The sequence below is a fragment of the Gekko japonicus genome, unplaced genomic scaffold, assembly GCF_001447785.1.
Source record: "Gekko japonicus isolate JY-2015 unplaced genomic scaffold, Gekko_japonicus_V1.1 scaffold698, whole genome shotgun sequence".
In the NCBI taxonomy this organism is placed as follows: domain Eukaryota; kingdom Metazoa; phylum Chordata; class Lepidosauria; order Squamata; family Gekkonidae; genus Gekko; species Gekko japonicus.
The window spans coordinates 724,103-730,677 of NW_015168069.1; the positions used below are offsets into that span (position 1 = coordinate 724,103).

General features: G+C 48.0%; 1 protein-coding gene across 1 annotated transcript in view; it reads right to left on the minus strand.

The window, feature by feature from the left end:
• Positions 1-6,575, minus strand: part of IQCH (IQ motif containing H) — a 129,100-nt gene that overhangs the window by 6,658 nt on the left and 115,867 nt on the right. The gene's annotated exons all lie outside the window — the stretch shown is intronic.

The following is a 6,575-nucleotide window of genomic DNA, read 5'->3' on the forward strand; positions in this document are numbered from 1 at the left end:
GCCACCCAAAGGACCCCCGACTCTTTGGGCCACCTGGAGGACTACCCATCACTGTCCCTTCCCCAAGCGTGGCTTGCTTCCCCCCGTGGGCAAGCCGAGTGCGAACACCACAAAAATGAGTTTTTAAAATTTTAATTTTAATTTTTTATTTTGTGACATCATGACCCCGAGTCCAGTGTTCCCTCTAAACTGACTTGGTGTGAGCTAGCTCAGAGTTTTTTAGCTTCCAGCTCACAGATTTTTGTCTTAGCTCAGGGAGGAGGGCTCCAGTCCAGAGCAAACTGATTTATGCAGCAGCAAAATTGCCCGCTCACAACTTCAATGCCAGTAGCTCACAAAGTAGAATTTTTGCTCACAAGACTCCACAGCTTAGAGGGAGCATTGCCCCTGACTTATTTAAAGGCCTCCTGAATTACAAAATCCCCGCTACGGACAAGCTCACAGGGTGTCTGTGGTGGGGAGGGGAAGGGAAAGGAGATTGTGAGCCACTCTGAGACTCCTCCGGGTAGTGAAGGGCGGGGTATAAATCCAACATCCTCCTCCTCCTCTGCTGTTTAAGCTCACTTCACGTACAAGATTGCATTACCCTGACAGGTCTACAGTCACATGAACTGGCCCTGTCTGGCTTTGACAGAAAGAACAGAGGGTACTTTGCATTACTGCTAAAACGAATAACTATCTGTATCCTTAAAACAGGGATCTCCCCTCAATTTTAAGAGAAACTTGAAACCGTGTCATGCATAATCCAAAAGCTCTGGAGCCACTAGGAGAACACAGACAACTTAACACCGATCACTTTATTTCAACGTGACTATGAAGCAAATCAGATTATTCTTTGAGACCTTTGTGCTGTTTGAAAGTTTGAAGGAGGAGGAGGATTGGATTTATACCCCGCCCTTCACTACCAGAAGGAGTCTCAGAGTGGCTTACAAACTCCTTTCCCTTCCCCTCCCTACAACAGACACCCTGGGAGGTCGGTGTGGCTGAGAGAGCTCTCTCGAGGACTGCTCATGAAAGAACAGCTCTGACAGAACTATGGCTTGCCCAAGGTATTAATTTTAACTGTTATGTTTTAATTTGTATTATGTATGTTTTTATCATGTATTTATGTCATTGGAAGCCGCCCTGAGCCTGCTTTGTGGGGAGGGCGGGGTATAATCTGACAATAAATAAATAAGGTCATCTAGCAGCTGTGAGTGGAAGAGTGGGGAATCAAACCCGGTTCTCCCACATTAGAGTCCACGCTCTTAACCACTACACCAAACTGGCTCTTGAGAGGGAGAGACTCTCCACAAAGTTTGATTTAGAGCCAGGGGTCATTTTGTAGACAAAGAGGTGCAGGAGCTCATTAGCATAACTCATTAGCATAACTTCTTTGCATACGCCACACCCCCGACATCACCAGAAGTGTGTCAGAAGGCAACACCCACCGCTCAGGCTCCACTGGACGGTTTTGGATTGCTAGCTATTGGGCGGGGGGACGTGCAGATCTGTCCTCACAGAGGAGGGAGAGCTTGTACCTGAATAAAACTTGGTCTTGAAGGTGCCACTGGACTGTTTTGGATTGCTAGCTATGGGGGGGAGGGGGAACGTGCAGATCTGCCCTCACAGAGGAGGGAGAGCTTGTACCTGAATAAAACTTGGTCTTAAAGGTGCCACTGGACTGTTTTGGACGGGGGACCGGGGGGGGGCTCTGCAACTTACCTGGCTGCTTCTTGCTTCTCATGGCCCAACTGAGGGCTGCTGGGAGCAGGAGGCGGGGCTTGTTGCATGTGCCCACCCCCTGGGCTCCTTACTGCCAGAGCTCCGCTCCTGTGTGCTCCCGCAGGAAATGACCTCTGCTTAGAGCCCTGCTTGGGGGGAAAGCTCAAGGGTGGGATTGCTCTGACACCACCTCTATAGTCCATCCTTCTTCCAAGTAGGAACTCACTATTGCTTTCATGGGGGCCGCCCCATTCCCCCCCCCTTATAACCCCCTGTGAGGTAGGTTAGAGTCCAGTACCACCCAACGAACATCATGGCAGAGCGGAGCTTTTAACCCAACTCTCCCCCTGACCCAATTGTTCTGAAATTACAACATCGTGCGAACATTCCTCTACGATTTGGCTTTCACTAAAGGCCTCCCCTGACGCAAGGTCTGGCACTCTGAGAAGCGATTCCCCTGGAACGGGGAAGTATTACATTAGAATTGGCTATTCATTTAATTTTTCAGAGCTACCTCCATAAGCGTGGTCCCAGAACCTGGGAACTCTTGAAATAATTGTTTCCTTAACGGTGTGGGCACTGGCAGGAATCTGAAGCAAAACGCTCAAATCGATACGCAGTTTCAGCCCGAGATGTGTTTTCTCACCTTTTATTTCTTAGCAAAGGGCTATTGATTGTACAGCTTCAATAAAGAGGTAAATAATAACGTGTAAGCGAAACGGTGTTCTGCTTCTTGCAGAAACTGATGGTGGAAAAGGGCCAACCGTTTTTTCCCCAAACTGCTGCGCTTGATATCTGCCAAGTCATTTCAAGCAGGCCCATAGGATTTTGTGGCTTGTGGGGCAAACAAATTTCTGGTGGGGCTGCTATTGTTTATACGTCAGCTCCAATCTGCCCCCAAGCCCAACCGCCGGAGGCCACCCCTCTCCCTTCCCCTCCTGCAAGATTTAAAGGGCCCTTCAGCTGATTGGCGGGGAGCAGCTGATTGGCGGAGGGCCCTTTAAATCAGGGTGTCAAACATGCAGCCCGGGGGCCGGATTAGGCCCAGAGTGAAATTGGCCATCTCCTGCTTCCAGTTCTGCTGCTGCTGCTGCATCATCGCTTGCTTCGCCAGACTCTCTGAGTCGCTCAGCCCATTTCATGTTTTAACCTGGGTCCTAGACTCAGAACTCTGAGCATGAGATTTCTGTGGTCAATGTCAATAGATCAAACGTAGGTTTGCAGCTTACAGAGCTAATGTTTTAAGCATGTTTTTATTTTAAGTAAAAAAGAAATCTTCGTGTTTGTGTCCTTTATAAAGTTTACATCTCGGCTACCTGGCATTACATTTTATGACACACATGGCCTGGCCCAACCCATGGCCGCCACTGCTATTACCACCACCGCTCCACCATAGAGTGACACCGCCGGAGGACAGTGTAACATCCAATTGTGGCCTTAACCCTCCCCTCTGCTATGCAAAATGTGGGGAGTTCTCTATTCTTGCATCCTGATGGAATTGAATTTTAACTGCTTTTATCTATTTTATGTATTGTATGCACTTTGTGCTCGTGTAAGCCGCCTTGAGCCCGTTTGCGGGAAGGGTGAGGTATAAATGCAATGAAATAAATAAATAAATAATAAATAACAAGGTCTCATTTATGTCAGATCTGGCCCTCATGGCAAATGAGTTCGACACCCCTGCTTTAAATCTTCCAGGAGGGGAAGCGAGGGAAGCGAGAGGGGCCCGAGCCACCCCCTGCTTCTTCTCAAAAGCATTTAAAGGATCCCCCCATTCTTCTCCCCCCCCAAAAGTTATTCTCAAAAACATCGTGTGGGGCTGGCCCTTTAAGGAAGGGGGCGGAGCCCCAATAGCCCCACTGTAGCTACGGGCCAGATTTCAAGGGCAACTCACAAAGCAATCTCCATTTATTTCAGTGGGGTCCATGCGGGATCCTACATATATAAACACACACAGGGACAAATGGAGTTTGGATGAGGACTTTCCCCCACTCTTTGGTGTAGTGGTTTGTAGTCGTTAAGTGCACGGACTCTAATCTGGGAGAACCCGGTTTGATTCCCCCACTCCTCGCAGCTGCTGGATGACCTCGGGCAGGGTTTTTTTTGTAGAAAAGGCCCAGCAGGAACTCATGAGCATAATAGGCCACACCCAACAGCAGGAACTCATTAGCATATTAGGCCACACACACCCCCGTGCATTCCCTTGGCTTGCCTGGGCAAGTCAGCCCTTGGACAGGCTGGGGAAGGCACGGGGAGGCATTTAAATGCCTCCCCGATCCTTCCAGGGGGCCCCCTGGCCGGCCCGCCTCGGAGTCACCGTGGGGGGAGTTGCTCTCCAGGCCTTCCCTCTGTAGCCAGGAACACAGAGGTTTTGGCTGTAGTGGGCGTGGTCAACTCTGAAGCCAGCTGGAACGCCGTTCCTGCCCCCAAATAGCCCTGACCTTGGGCAAGCCATAGTTCTGTCAGAGCTGTTCTCTCAAGGACAGTTCTTGAAAGAGCTCTCTCAGCCCCACCTACCTCACAGGGTGTCTGTTGTGGGGAGGGGAAGGGAAAGGAGTTTGTAAGCTGCTCTGAGACTCCGAGTGAAGGGCAGGGTATAAATCCCATCTCTTCTTCTGATATATTGAGTGAAGTAATTGAGTTATTTTAGGGTGTTATCAAATCCAGGCATTCAGAGGGGCTGTAGAAGTCTTTTAGTCTAGCCCCCAAGACAACAGTCAAGGCAGAGAAGGCTACCCCCCCCCACCCCGCAGCCTGCCACCCTGGGGCTTAAGTGTCACACGCAGCGGCTGTTTCTCATGGCGGCCAGTGCTCCAGTCCCGCTGTTACCAGGCACACAGATTTGTGAGCGCATGTGCAGTATCATACGGAAACAAAGTAAATGGCAGATTAACGCTGGCAGCTACAATAAGCAGCAGGGGCTCCGGTTTGGCCAGGGTCCTGCTCTTTAGTTCGTTCCGTGTCTGGGATAATCCAGCCTCGGTTCAGAACAGAGTATCCACCCGTGGCCAAGTCAGGTGCCCGAAGATCTCCAGCCATCTATTTATGGCAACCAATAAAATAAATGAATGCTTGATAAAATAACCCAAGTAGCAGTTTAACAAGCGTAAATTTGAGTGCTGCGGCAATAACGCAGAACTATTGTTTAAGCCCAGGCATCAGTTTGATGAGGTGCTTATTTCAGCTACCAAGCAGGCAAACACATGCATAATGAACTGCCGGATGAATTATTAATGTCTTGCTTATTTAGCCTCATCTGTCTCAAAGATAATGTATCCTAAGTATAATGAGTGATTGGTTTTGTACATAATTACAGTAGCAGCAGTATCCGGGAAATGTGCTCTCGCAAAAGAGGTTTCTAAAAATAAAAACCATCACTCGCACGCGGTCACTGCTCCGTTTTATCAAAATCAAAGTGAGCGGCCTAATGTACGTGTAATAAATTCGCCGGGACGGAAGCATTATTAACATCATAATTTCACATAAAGTGTTTTTACTTAATCATTCATTACAGATCATGCGCTGTAAAAAGATTTGTCTCCTGTTTATTTCTTTGGGCTTAAAAAAAAGAGTCTCCTGTTTATTTCTTTGGGCTTAAAAAGAGAGAGCGAGAGAGAGAATCTCTGATACGAGGGAGCGTTTTCCTTTGCCAGGCAAGCGAGAGTTGAAGGAATGAAAATGTATTGGGGCGGGGGGAATTACAGGCTAGGAATGACAAATTTACGTTAATCCTGACAGAATTTTAATTGGAAAAGTTGCTACTTGATTACTTTTCATTTCTTAAGCATGTGCTACTGGGACTAATCATATATAATTTACTCCCCTCCAATGCAAAGGGGTGGCTTGACTAGAACAATAGATCAGGGGCTCATTAACCTTCGAATCACAAAACTCTGACACTTTTTTGGAAGCGACAGACAGAAAGAGGCTTCTGGACCATCCAATGGTGCATTCAAATGGTAGTTCCTTTGCGGGCCACGCCAATGGTTTTTAAGAGGTCTCCAAATGTATTTTTCGGGTTGGGGGGGGAAGGAAAACTACCACTTCTGCCTTTGGAGTCAAACACACCAGTAAAAGTAACAGTATCCACAGTGCCAGAAGTTACGATACGGAAGCATTCACAAGGGTCGCTCCAAAGCTCTAAAACTCTGAAAGTCACACAAAGTCAACAGGGCCAAAGCATTTTTAAGTGGTCGTGGAAACCGAACCTGAAGACAAGACGGCTAATTATCAAACCTAATTTCAAGGAGACACAATAACGGATGCTGCACTGGTGCAGAATAAACCTGTATCGGAAAACATTTCTAGTCTCAGAATTCTTGTAATATGGGACAGTGTTACTGCAGGCTAGTGACGAGTAAATAATCAAAAATGACGAGTTGGGCTTCAAAGGGTGCGATCAGACAGGCTATTTGAGCCGGTATAGATGCCGGTTGGAAACGGAGTACTTACGCGCGATCACACAGGCAGCATCTGCCTAAGCATTCACAAGGGTCGCTCCAAAGCTCCAAAACTCTGAAAGTCACGCAAAGTCAACAAGGCCCAAAGCATTTTTAAGTGGTCGTAGGAACCGAACCTGAAGACAAGACTGCTAAATATCAAACCCGATTTCAAGGAAGCACAACAACGGATGCTGCACTGGTGCAGAATAAACCTGTATCGGAAAACATTTCTAGTCTCAGAATTCTTGTAATATGGGACAGTGTTACTGCAGGCTAGTGACGAGTAAATAATCAAAAATGACGAGTTGGGCTTCAAAGGGTGCGTTCAGACAGGCTATTTGAGCCGGTATAGATGCCGGTTGGAAACGGAGTACTTACGCGCGATCACACAGGCAGCATCTGCCTCCCGCCCCAAGCCGTCACCAACCG